The sequence below is a fragment of the Amphiura filiformis genome, chromosome 4 (genome assembly GCF_039555335.1).
Source record: "Amphiura filiformis chromosome 4, Afil_fr2py, whole genome shotgun sequence".
Taxonomy (NCBI): Eukaryota; Metazoa; Echinodermata; class Ophiuroidea; order Amphilepidida; family Amphiuridae; genus Amphiura; species Amphiura filiformis.
The window spans coordinates 77,742,699-77,756,126 of NC_092631.1; positions in this window are offsets into that span (position 1 = coordinate 77,742,699).

The window sequence follows — 13,428 nt, forward strand, 5'->3', positions numbered from 1 at the left end:
CCTTCGCCCCCTCGACCCCCACCGGGCCGTTGCCCCTGGGCCCCACAAGGGGCCCTTAAGCGGGCCCCTGGACCCCCGGCCACAACAGGCAAGAACTGCGCTCGCTCCGCTTCGCAATTTCATTGCCTTGGGTTTTTTTTCAAAAGCACCAATCACACCCCTGACACACAGAGTACCTACACATTACAATGCTGTATACTGCAAAAGTCAAGTACCGATGGTGAACCTGTGCAGTATAGGATGTTTTGTTACCTTGGTAACACATCAAAAATTCAAAAAAGGACAATACACATCGAGTCTTATTGAGTTCTATAATTTAGTCAATTTGAAATTGATATCAGATTGGATAAGAAAGCACCCTAGATAATTAAAAGAACTATTCTCTTTGTCTGATTTCTTGCAAGAAGACCAATAAGGGGCTGAGCAATAAATATCAGCTCCCCCTCTCGGCCCGCCAAAATTTTTTTCCCCTCCCCCAAGTTTACCCTCCCCCAGGGCTCATAATTATTGCACAGCCTCTAATTTGAGATCATTTTCATCAAAATCAGAACAAATTTCATTTTCATTAGACCTATGATGTCACAATGTTACTATTTTGCTCGTAACTCTATGAAGGTCTAAACAAATTGTTTGATTGGCATAACGTAAAAAAAATTAGGGTAGGTCGGTCAGTAATTTTTATTTTGCACACATTTTAAGCTGTAAATTGCGTATGATAAAGGTCTTGGAATTTTTTTAATTAATTAAAATTTCTTTGCAAAAAAAGTAAGAAAAAAGTCTAGGGTCGGGCTTTTTTCTAGGTCGGTCGGATTACGCCAATCAAACAATTTTGTAGGCCTAACCGTACATCATAGGTATGTCAAAGTATACTTTTTCTGAATCTTTATTGCCAGAGGAGGATTACGATAGTGTAGGTTTTGAACAGGATTTGTGTAATTTTAAAATTGACCCTATGTGGAAAGTTCAACGACCTGTTTCTTTTCTTATGATGACAAAAGCTTTCACCATCCAAATATGCTGTTCAAATTGATGTAGAATACACTATGCATGAAGAAAATTAAATATGTTATGAAAGTGTAACAAACTTCTGGTGAATCCTTACTTTGTCACACTCTGCATCACCACTCTGATCAATCATAAACATACACAACCATATTCATATGGCCAGTTATTGGGTAGACATGGATAGCCGAGTTCAATACTGCAGGACTATTCCAAGCTGGAGAAGCTGTGCAATATAAACTTAAGAGTAACTCCACTATAATACAGTAGCTTGTGATGGAGTAGCTGTGGAGTAATTCTGAAGTTATGGCATGGAAGTTACCAGCTTGTAGCCCTGCAGTAACTCTGCTATTTATGGGCCACTAAAAAAACTTGGGTAGTACTACTGTCTGTTCAATTAGCTTAGATTCTTGTATTTTTAAGATATTTGAAAAAATAACAATTTGTGGTCAAAGTCATCAAAAAAATGTGTTAGTATTGTTAGTGTGAGATGTATAGTTTCAGAGACATGTTTACTTTAAAGGGGCATTTCGTGATCCACATGCTCATCGCCCCACTTTTCTACGGTCCAACATCATTCCATAAACCATTTCACAATTCAGGGACTTTGCTGCTTCATGAGCGCACACCCTAGACATTCCACAAATAAAGTTCGCAACCAGGATCAGCCCCAGAGTTTAGTACGTTTTTCCACAAGAGCATACTAGGCACCGCCAGGGTTCGAATCCGCAGCCTCTCGTACCATAGTCGAACGCCTTATCAATTGAGCTAACTTGACTGCTCCAGACATATTAATTAATAATTAATTTTGGATTTATAAAGCGCCTTTCTCCAGAACTTAAAGGACTCAAAGCGCTGTAATTTCGCTGCAATGGTGAATCATCACGATCAGATCGCATCAACTAGGTTGCTGCCGAACGGCGCACAGCGCACACCTATATCCGCATTTAGATTGTAACATCCACCAATTATCTGTGCAGCTCCCCAAATTCCATTGGGTGAAGGAAGTTTTTGATAACCAAACAACTAATCACCGATTTTTGTGATACAGGAGGAAACCGGAGATCCCGGAGAAAACCTGCGAGAGCGAGCATGGAATCGGGACAAACCAAGTGCACATGAGTCCTTGGGCCGCGCCGGGGCTTGAACCCGAGACCTCAGTGGTGCAAAGCGAGGGAACTACCGCTGCGCTAACTCGCCCTCCCTAGGTGAAGTGGGAAGTGATTTTGGCAGACCTTTTTGACAATTGACCACCCTGGGGGTAGACATGATTATGGCACCACCCCTATTAAAGCTTTATCAATAAGCCTACTCAGTGCTGCCGACAAGGGGTTATGGGGGTGCCTGTAAAAATAAAGAAAACATACCTTAATGGGCAAGGTTAATGGGGCCATAAGGGACTGTTCACAAACATTTGTTCGGGGCGACAGACGCAAAAAGGGGGGCCCTGAAAATTTTTGACCCTCCTAAGGGGGGCCCTGAAAAAAATGACCACAAATTTCCCTAGAAAAATTGAGTTAAAATGCTTTTCTATGGGGTTGACCCATAATTTTCATGCCAAAAAGGGGGGGCCCTGAAATTTTTGAGGTCTGTAAAGGGGGGCACCAAAAATTTTCGCGATGCATTTTTTTTTGCATCAGGCCCCCCTTACAATTGCTTGTGAACGGTCCATAAAAGCACAGAAATTGGCCCGGGCGTTCATTTTACCCCGCAGTGGCTCTCGGCAGCTTGACTGGGCCTACTAGGCCTATCCCGCATGTAGGCCTACATCATGCATCATTCATGAAAATGATTTTCATGGAATTATGTTGATGAAGGCCCCATGTAGGCCTATCTCGCATGTAGGCCTACATCAACATCATTTCATGAAAATCATTTTCATGAAATGATGTTGATGTAGGTCTACATGCGATGTAGGTCTACATGCGGGATAGGCCTAGTAGGCCTAGTCATGCTGCCGAGAAATGCTTCAGTTTTCAGCAGCTAGGGGTCAGTGTTTTCCTTAATCAATAAATCATATTTAATATACTTTATTATTTATTTATTTATTAAAATTTAATTATGAAGGTTTTACGTATTCCCCATATCCCTGCCATGCCGGGCTGCCATGAGATTCTCAGCTAGCGTCTGGCGCGGGCTAGCGTGCAACGTGGGCCGTAGTTTATTCGTGATTAAACAACAGCCTGCATTTTTAATGCTGTTCCGCCGTGTCGCGGGCGTGTATTTAAATGCCATAATAAACTGGATCTAGCTCTGTAATATTTAGAGTTCAGTATGTCATGCAGATATTTTTTTAAATAATACTCAATCTCTATTTTGGCATCTGAAAATGTACACATTTCTGTTCCATATACACGACTCTGGTTCCATACTGCTCTTCCTCGATTAGCTAGCCAGGTACGTGTCACATGTCATGTCATGCTGACTTGTTTGTAAACAAACCACCTCAGAAGGGGCTAGTTACAGATAGGCCGGCCTACCTGTGACGGATTTATAATATAATAGTATTAAAGTTCATACATTTCAATGAAATGATTTCATTTCAAATTTAATGGAGTGGATGAGGTGGAAATATATCAACATAGACTTATTAATATATTGAATTCCGAGAAGTTAGAGAAAATCATGGTAGAAAAAACCGGTAAATTCAATTTTCCTTTAAAATACGAAATCGACCTATTGAGAAAGAAACTAAAGGTTCAGTGTATTTATCAAAGGCCGTTGTTTCATAATAAAATATTCCAATCAGTGGGATAACCTCAGAAAAAATGTAAAATTGTGATCAAAAAAGGTGATTTTTATCTTATAATCGGTGTTGACATGATCAAATGTTGCATATTTTGAACCCTTTTGAATGAAGTGAATTTAATATTTTGAAGAGCCTAAGCAAGGAAAAATCATTTCTAACTTCTAGGAATAACGTTTTTAAACAAAAATAATATCGGGTTCAAGTAATTGGACACAAGAAATTGAAGCTTTGGAAGGAACTGTGACCAGGTGCGTCTTGTACGGTATCGCGAAAATGGTTGAAATTTCCCGCCATTTCCTGCTGTAAATGCCGTGCCCATGCGCGAGCGCGTACAACTAAAATGTCATGCATAAACAGCGGTGGGTGGGGGCCGGCGCGGCGGGGGGTGGATGTTGTAGGCCCTACCTTGTACTCAAGTTTGGTTGGGTAGGGATGTGCATGTGCCCCGGGATGTGCCGCTTAGTCGACTCAGCCAACATTAAAAATCACCCCGTCCCCCCATAAAAAATAAATGGAGCTATTTTAGGACCAATCGAGCCTAGGCCTATATAGGCCTATGTCTAATACAGGATGTAGGCCTATAAAATTATTGGTAGGCCTATAGGCCTAGCCTACCCATCAGCTTTGTTGTCAAACGAAACGTCTGCTTCTTTCACATTCAACATTAGAGCCTCTTGAAATACTGGGCCGTTAGGCTATTGTTTATAATGACCTTTTTTACAACAAAAATCTAGGACTAGGCCTACGTGACAAATAAGCCGGGCAAATAAGGTGGTGTTAGGCCTATGCCTACGGTATTTTGATGCACTCTTGGCCATGCACACTGGATACATCCTGTAGGCCTAGGCCTAGGCCTACATATAAAATTTCTGCCAAGTCTTAACGCTACAGTTATAGGCCCAGACCTAGGCCTTTAAGAAAATTCGGAAAATATACCTATCCATACAGGCCTAGGCCTAGGGCTTACCAAAACGGATCAACTTTATTTTCTAAAAACATTCATTGAAAATCAGCACTTTTTCCGGGCACTTTTTGGAAGGAAAAAATTGCAAAATTTCCACTTTTGAGGCCACCGCCCAACCACAGAATTTAGGTATTTTATAGTTTCAGTATAGGTAAAAACGTATAATTTTGGTCTCCATTTTACAAGGCCTACGAACAAACTGGTATTTTTCAATAATTTTCAAACGTTTTACATCTATATAGGGTACCTGCAGGGAATATGGGACCATTAAGGACGTTTAGCTTATTTGCATAAAAACTAAAGAAGATATGCCCACAAGAGATTGTTATGATGAACAACCTGTCCTTTAAGATTAATAAAACAGGCAATGTTACCTTGTTTTTATGTTTGTTTGGACGCTATGACGTCAAAATGACGTCATCGTCAAGTGTCCCATATTACCTGCAGAGTTTTTGGATACACAATCATAAAATGTGACGTCATTGATTTTATATCAGGCCAAAAAAACGACATAATTTTTTGGGCAATTTCACTCTTTTTGGCATTGATTTCCAAGAGTTTGATACACAGACTCCAAAACTGCATTTCTAGAAGCACAATTGATGTCTCTAAACACTTAACAAACAGTGTTTACCTTCTCTAAGCTACTTTAAAATGAAAACAGGTGTCCCATATTACCTGCTGTCCCATATTACCTGCAGCTACCCTAAATATACTTACGACAATGTCCCAGTTCAGTGAATGTCAAAATGTCTTGGTTGCATGTGAAGTGATTTCAATTTCTATCTGCAACTCTGCGTAAACAAAACGATCAGCACAGCAAAAAAAGGAAAGTGAGGACGAAAATGTCCGCCACAATTCACAAAATGATCGGAACAACCATCTGCGTCTAAAGACAGGACAAAAATCGCAATCAATATGCATACAATAATAATTGAATTGTTCAATTTCAACATGTGCATGACAGCTGACGTAAAAACAGTCCATCTTTTCATGCATTTAACTATACTACAGTATATTTGCGACTTGCCTAACAAACACAAAAGGTCCTTAAAATGTTTAGCAAAACATTATTTTTAGCAAAATATTTTGTCAACACTTAAATAACATTCTGTTTAGAATTTTTTGCATCAAGTTTCAAAAATGTTTATCAAAACGGTGTTTTTTTTAATTCCCTTTATTTATGACCCGACATTCAAAAGTAAGTGATAATTTATTATATGATTTTCACTTTAATTACCGGTATGGCACAATATTGGAAAACTAATGTTATACGATGTATTGTTGGCCGAAGCAGCAGAAAAAAAGTAGTTCACAGCATCTTGAGAATATAGTGAGCTTTAGCAAAAATTGCATTGCTCAATTCATAGCGAGCGTGTAGAAGAATTCAAATATCACAGATATACTTTTGTAGTCCTGTGGTTCTTGAGTTATGTTGTAAAGAGGGCTGAAAGTGAAACAACAACACTTTTGTAAAATGTTCATGACTCAATAAATTAAGCAAGTTTTCAAGTTTTCAAAGTATATGATTTGTAGAACGAACTTTTGCAAAACACCAAAGTGTTATTTTTCAATAATATATTGATTCAGATAATGAAAATAGTAATATCCTTAAACATAAACACAACACCTAATATTATAGCTTTAAATATTTAATACCAGTTAAAACGCGTTAAGGTTCGTTCATACTACCACCGCATTTGCGATGCGTTGATATGCGATGCCGATATATCGATTACTTTTTACCGCAACTCAACGCAACTCGTCGCACTCAAAGTTAAAATGTACCGGTATTTAACTTTATTGCGATATCGCAATGCAGTAGTTTGCAGTCCGATGCAGTGCGGCAACGCACCGCATCGCAAAGCAACGCAAATGCGGTGGTAGTATGAACGGACCTTTATTGTTAAAATAATAAGACACCGTACCGGTACGCGTCCACGTACAAAACGTGGCTAAATCTCGCTATTATTCAATATCTTGTGCGTCTGCGTGTCATTACATGACAGCAAAATACATTATTTGGGGATTAAAAAATATTCTCAAGTTCTACCAAATGGAGCAAAGCTCAATCACAATCATTCATTTAGCATTAACCGGAGATAAAAGAAAACATTTACTATTTTACCAATTTCTTGAAAAAAAGAGCCAAAACACGCATTTTCGGCATGTTTTCTGACAATCGAGTTACAAAAATCAAAGACTTGGAACAAGTCTAAGCATTCAAAATCTTGAGTATAGGCATATGCCGACATTTTACTCAAATTTTCACTTTTTTTTTTACTTTAATGAAATGATTGATTATAAAAAAGAAACCCGTTTTTTATACAGAATGCATAAATTGAAATTAGACTTCGTACAGGTCCTAGACTTGATTGTCACAGCATGTGAATACATGTTTTTGGCCATTAATTCATAAATTTGACCAAATAGTGAAATTTAACTTTTATCGCCAGTTAGTACAAAGCTAAATGAATAATTAGGATTGGGCAAAAGTTGATAATATTTTTTTAATCTAAAAAAAATTAGTGTGTACTAGTATTTTTCTGGAATATGGAGTACGACCGGTATTAAAGTCGTAATGCACGATTCAAATTGAATTTTGTTATTCTTACTCAAAATGCTTCACATTTTGCCTATAAAAGTTCAGTTCAACACTCCATAACTGACAAACATGTGTCACTCAGTTAAAAACTTATTCATTATGGATACTTAGGTTTCATCGTTTAAGGGGTTGTTTGGAATGACAGGTGAGTCAGGGGTCAAAAACAAAATTTTTACCTTTTTGACCTCAGCACATGTGTATGTATGATCTGCCATACAAAAATTAAAAAAACAATACCTCAAAGTATCACTTTTTAATGTTTTTTGTCATAATCACGCTTTTCTACAAATTTCATCTGTTTGTACCGGGGGCGTGTCTGTTGCCAGGTAGGCCTACATGACAGCATAGACACACGTTACAACCTTGAATAATAATACAGAATTGTGACGTTATATTCTTCTTAACCTATCTTAGAACTGCCTATTATTTCAATTGTTATACTGTTCTGGTTGGTTTATTGCATATACTGTATAGAAATTATGCAATATGACGTCGAGCATGACAGAGTCATCTTCATTCAAATAAAATTCAGGTACCCGTAAGGTACCACGGAGCAATTCGCACGATAATACAATAAAACAGATGAAAGGTATGAATGGTTGTGGAATCGAATTGCAGACCTGTCCCTCTGTCACCTTAGAACTGCATCTCGTAGGCAATGGTAGGTAATAAACCAACCGGAACGGTATAACAATTGAAATAACAGCATGTCTTGGTCTCAATTCAAGATGTGCAATTTGGACACACCTACTCGTTGGCTGATTTATACTTCAACAGTTCCTCAAAGCGATATCAGAAAAGCCACTATCTCATTGTTCATTGGCCTGCAGTATGCGCTCACCCCGGGGCACTCAACTTTAGAATTGATGGGTATATGTGCCTACAAGCGTCGCGAAGTAGGCGCATATCAGTACAAAACGTTGGGGTTTTTTAAAAAAAAAAAAGGGTCATTATGTACAATCAAAATGAAAAAGGGGTCATTGGGTATAATATTTTGAAAACTGAAGGTGCCTGGTCATCGGGTATAGTCGGCTTCAAAGAGGGGCATATATTGACAGGCACATACCGTCACCTCTAAAGTTGATGCCCCCCCGGGTGCTCGCATTATATTTTGTTCATGGCTCGGCTTTTAAAACTCCCACACATCACAATAAGGCTATTGAAAAGTGTATAGAATAGCTAATGATAGACCGGTCCCTGCGATTAGTCGCGGACCCGAGCGACAATATAGTAAACACATCGAGTTTATAACACAAGTGACACAAGTCGTGAATTATGGAGGGTTTCATTGAACTTCTACCAGCAAAATATGGAATAATACTAACACAAGACACCAATCGAGATGATGATACCAGCCATAATGGAAGGCTTGTATTTGACCTTCTTATGAATCCAATTTCGTGGCGAGAAGTTAAAAAGGTAATGTATATTCCAAGAAATTTGGGTTCAAAAATTCCGTATCAGCTCGTATCATCAATTCCGTAAATATGGCGTATAGAGGCACAACTTGACAATAAACTGAACTATTTAAACGTAAAGGACGCACTGGATACACATAAATTTGTGTTTCCTTGCTGGCGGAATAGTTGCAAAACTCTTTTTTGTCTAAAAAGTTGGACAATTTATGAATTATGATTGGCAAAATAGCGAAAGGAAATAGACTTTTCCAACCATGTAAAACTACACTGGGTTGTTGACATGGTCGACATACATTAAGGCATATGCATGTTCCTAAAGTAGGAGGTAAGTACTATAATTAATTGTTTAAAGTGCTCAACATACCAGCAAAAAGTCATAGGGTCATCAGAGTACAGGGACTTTGTGAAATACTGGGTACAAAAAAAAGTGCGTGAGCCGATATGCAACATCAAATATAAAAGCCGATGTACATAATTTCCCATGACCTTACAGAAGTGATCGTGCTCAAATATAAAACTATAGAGTTTGGTCCTTGATATGCGCCATCAATTGTGTACTTGTGATCAATATTGCTAGGCAAACAATCACAGCAAACATGCCCAAATCCTCCCATTTCTCCTCCATTTACACACATATAAACCCATCCCTTAAAGGGCTTTCAATGTATATGGTCAATTCCAGCCAAAGCGGGCCAAAATTCTCTCTGGGGGCCATTTTGAAAATGTTTTCCTTTTCAATTCTAGACTTATCAAATGAGACGATCATGTCTAGTGAATCATCAGGTGGAAGTGCCATCGGATTGAAAAATAACTTTTCTTGCTAGACCAAATAAAGTGTTAAATGCGCATATGCATGTTACCCACGAATTCAAGCATTTTTCACCTGTTGTACGCCATAAAATTTCACTTTCTTTAATATCTTTCAATATTTTATGTGTGACTCATATACACTAGAAATCGGTGAAGACTTTGAACGTAAAATATAATTTTATTACATATATCTACAAAGAAATATTTTGGTTATTACAAATTTGAAGAAAGAACCAGGTGTACAGTTAAGATTGTGTCAATTCTTCGAACTCTTTCCAAAGTGGCTGTCATTTAACATTACTGTATTATTTCGAAAGATTAGAATAAATGCTTCATATAAATATAAAGTTAGATTTTGTATCTCGTCGCAGGATGAGGATCTCGGATGGATTCGTGGGTAACAGCGTCTGGAAAATAGCAATTCCTATTAATTTTTTTAAATAAAAATAAAAAATACTTTTCCGTATGTCAATAATTCAGGCTGCAATGGCACTAAAATGAATTTTAATCAAAATACAGACTACATGGAATAGTTAGAATGGATCATTATGGCATTTTGGGTATGTAATAAAACTTTTGAGAATAATGAAGTTGCCAAATTCAAATAGACAGAGCAAACAGTTTTATATTATTATTTTAGTAAAATCATTCCATATTTTCATGCAGCAATATTCTATTAACTCGTGTTTGACAGTTCCTATGAACTAAAACACTATCAATACATTGTTAACTATAATTTAAGTAGGGATTCGTGGGTAACCAAAATGTTCGTGAGTAGTAAGTATGCTTTTAGAGACGTCGCCACTTCCGGTTCCCAAGGTCAAAGGTCAAACAAGGTCAAAGGTCACTTCCGGTTTGTTGGTCAAAGGTCAACCGGAAGTGATCAAGGGTCAACCGGAAGTGCCGCCATTTTGAAAGGTCAACCGGAAATGCCGCCATTTTGAAAGGTCAACCGGAAATACCTCCATTTTGAAAATTTGAAAAAATAAATTTTGAAAAAAAAATTTCAAAAAAAAAATTTCAAAAAATTCCAAAAAAAAAATTTCGAAAAAAAATTTTCAAAAATATTCAAAAAAAAAAAAAAAAAAAAAAAAAAAAAAAATTTTTTCAAAAAAAAAAAAAAAATTACAAAAATATTTTCAAAAAATACAATTTTTTCAAAAGTGGACTTTGACCCGGAAGTGAACTTTGGCCCAAAATGATCCTCAGGGGTGTTTTTCTAGAAACACCGAATTTTTAAAATAAGATTTTTTCCCTAATTTAAAACGTCGTATCGACCGTTTTACGGAATGTATCGGCAACAAATTTGGTATACCCGTTAAGGGTTGAATTACAAACTACCCGCGGGGGTCGAGAGGTCGAAAGGTCGATGCGCTTAAAAAATTATTTTGTCTAGGGAAATATCGCATTTTTCGTTTTATACCCCGTATCGAAGTAAAACTTAGAGGTGCGACCATGCAAATACAGAAGTGACCTTTATCCCGGAAGTGAGGTTCGACCCTGAGTGCCCCTACACGATCTTTGACCCCTACATGACCTCTTCTCAAAGGCATCAAACGCATCAATTTTGGTGAAATGAGTAAATGAGCAGTGAAATGAGCAATGAAATGAGCAGTGAAATGAGCAAATGAGCAGGGAAATGAGCAAATGAGCGGTGAAATGAGCAAATGAGCAGTGAAATGAGCAAATGAGCAGTGGAACGAGTAAATGAGCGGTGAAATGAGTCAATGAGGAGTGAAAGTGAGTCAATGAGGAGTGAAAATGAGTCAATGAGCATGTCAATGAGTATAATGAGCAGGGAATGAGTCAATGAGCAGCATTAAAAACAAACAGGAATTTTGAGGGGTATTTGCTAGTCAAGGGGACTCGTGATAAAAACTCGGATAAAACCGGTTCTCCTCTCCCCTCACCAACAAATATACAACAAAATGCACAAATCCGGCAAAATGCGTCGATTGCGTAACAAAATGCGTCAAAGCGTAACGAATCGCGTCAAAAACCGGATAAACCGGTTAGAACCGGTTTAAACCGGTTCTCCTCTCCCCTCCCATCACCGCCAAATATACAACAAATTGCACAAATGCGTCGATTGCGTAACAAAATGCGTCAAAGCGTAACAAATTGCGTCAAAAATGGGTCATTGCGTTGTGAAATGCGTCAAAGCGTAACGAATCGCGTCACAAAATGCGTCGATTGCGTAACAAAATGCGTCAAAAATGCGTCATTGCGTCGTGAAATGCGTCAAAGCGTAACTAATTGCATCGATTACGCAACAAAATGCGTCAAAGCGTTGTAGATTGCGTCAAAATGCGTAAATTGCGTCGTAAATTGCGTAACGCAAAAGCTTATATAAGCCGGTTAGCTTAAAACTCGGTCATTTTGATCCGAGCCTTCAACGAGTCAACATGAATACCTTCAAATCTTACCCTTGTTCCCTGTGCGGCAGGACGTTCTCACGCAAGTATGATCTCGAGAGACACGAGCGACACGTACACTCCAAGGAAAGTGAGGAAGAAGAAGAAGAGGAGATGGATTCCGATGATAAAGACTCGGAGGTCGAAGAGCGCGAAGTGTCGGACGAAGACAACGACGAACTGGAAGACAACGAGGCTTATCGGGAATGGTACGACGGAGCTAAAGAAGCTACGGAAGACATGAGGAGGGAAAAATACGAAAAGTACATCAAAGACGGCATGAACCCAGAGATGGCTAGGAAAAGGCCTACTTGAAAACAGTATGGGCCGTCAAACGTGACTTTTTCGACCAGTACAGTACGTTTCTACGAAGCCACGCGCGTCTCAAAGACGAAGACGTTTATACGGAGATCACGGACGATCTCGAGGAGAAAATGGAGAAAGGGGTCGACGTGGACAAAGCCGTGAAGAGAACGATGGCCAAACATAGGTCTAAATTTGACGGGCTGTTCCAGTACGATGAAGATGATGACGTTGATGAGTCTGCCACGGACGAAGGTGGCGATGATTAACCCGCAAATAATCACGATAATAAAGTAGAGAAACAAAACAAAAAATCGACTCTTTTACTCGTTATTACTAATAATAATATTAGCCAAATTTTAAACCTCTAACCTCCCTTTTGCGTAACGCATTTCGTCGCGCGATTGACGCAATTTACGCATTTTGACGCAATCTACAACGCTTTGACGCATTTTGTTGCGTAATCGATGCAATTAGTTACGCTTTGACGCATTTCACGACGCAATGACGCATTTTGACGCATTTTGTTACGCAATCGACGCATTTTGTGACGCGATTCGTTACGCTTTGACGCATTTCACAACGCAATGACCCATTTTTGACGCAATTTGTTACGCTTGGACGCATTTTGTTACGCAATCGACGCATTTGTGCAATTTGTTGTATATTTGGCGGTGATGGGAGGGGAGAGGAGAACCGGTTTAAACCGGTTCTAACCGGTTTATCCGGTTTTTGACGCGATTCGTTACGCTTTGACGCATTTTGTTACGCAATCGACGCATTTTGCCGGATTTGTGCATTTTGTTGTATATTTGTTGGTGAGGGGAGTGGAGAACCGGTTTTATCCGAGTTTTTATCACGAGTCCCCTTTACTAGCAATTACCTCTCAAAATTCCTTTTTGTTTTTAATGCTGCTCATTGACTCATTCCTGCTCATTATACTCATTGACATGCTCATTGACTCATTTTCACTCCTCATTGACTCACTTTCACTCCTCATTGACTCATTTCACCGCTCATTTACTCGTTCCACTGCTCATTTGCTCATTTCACTGCTCATTTCACCGCTCATTTGCTCATTTCCCTGCTCATTTGCTCATTTCACTGCTCATTTGCTCATTTCATTGCTCATTTCACTGCTCATTTACTCATTTCACCAAAAT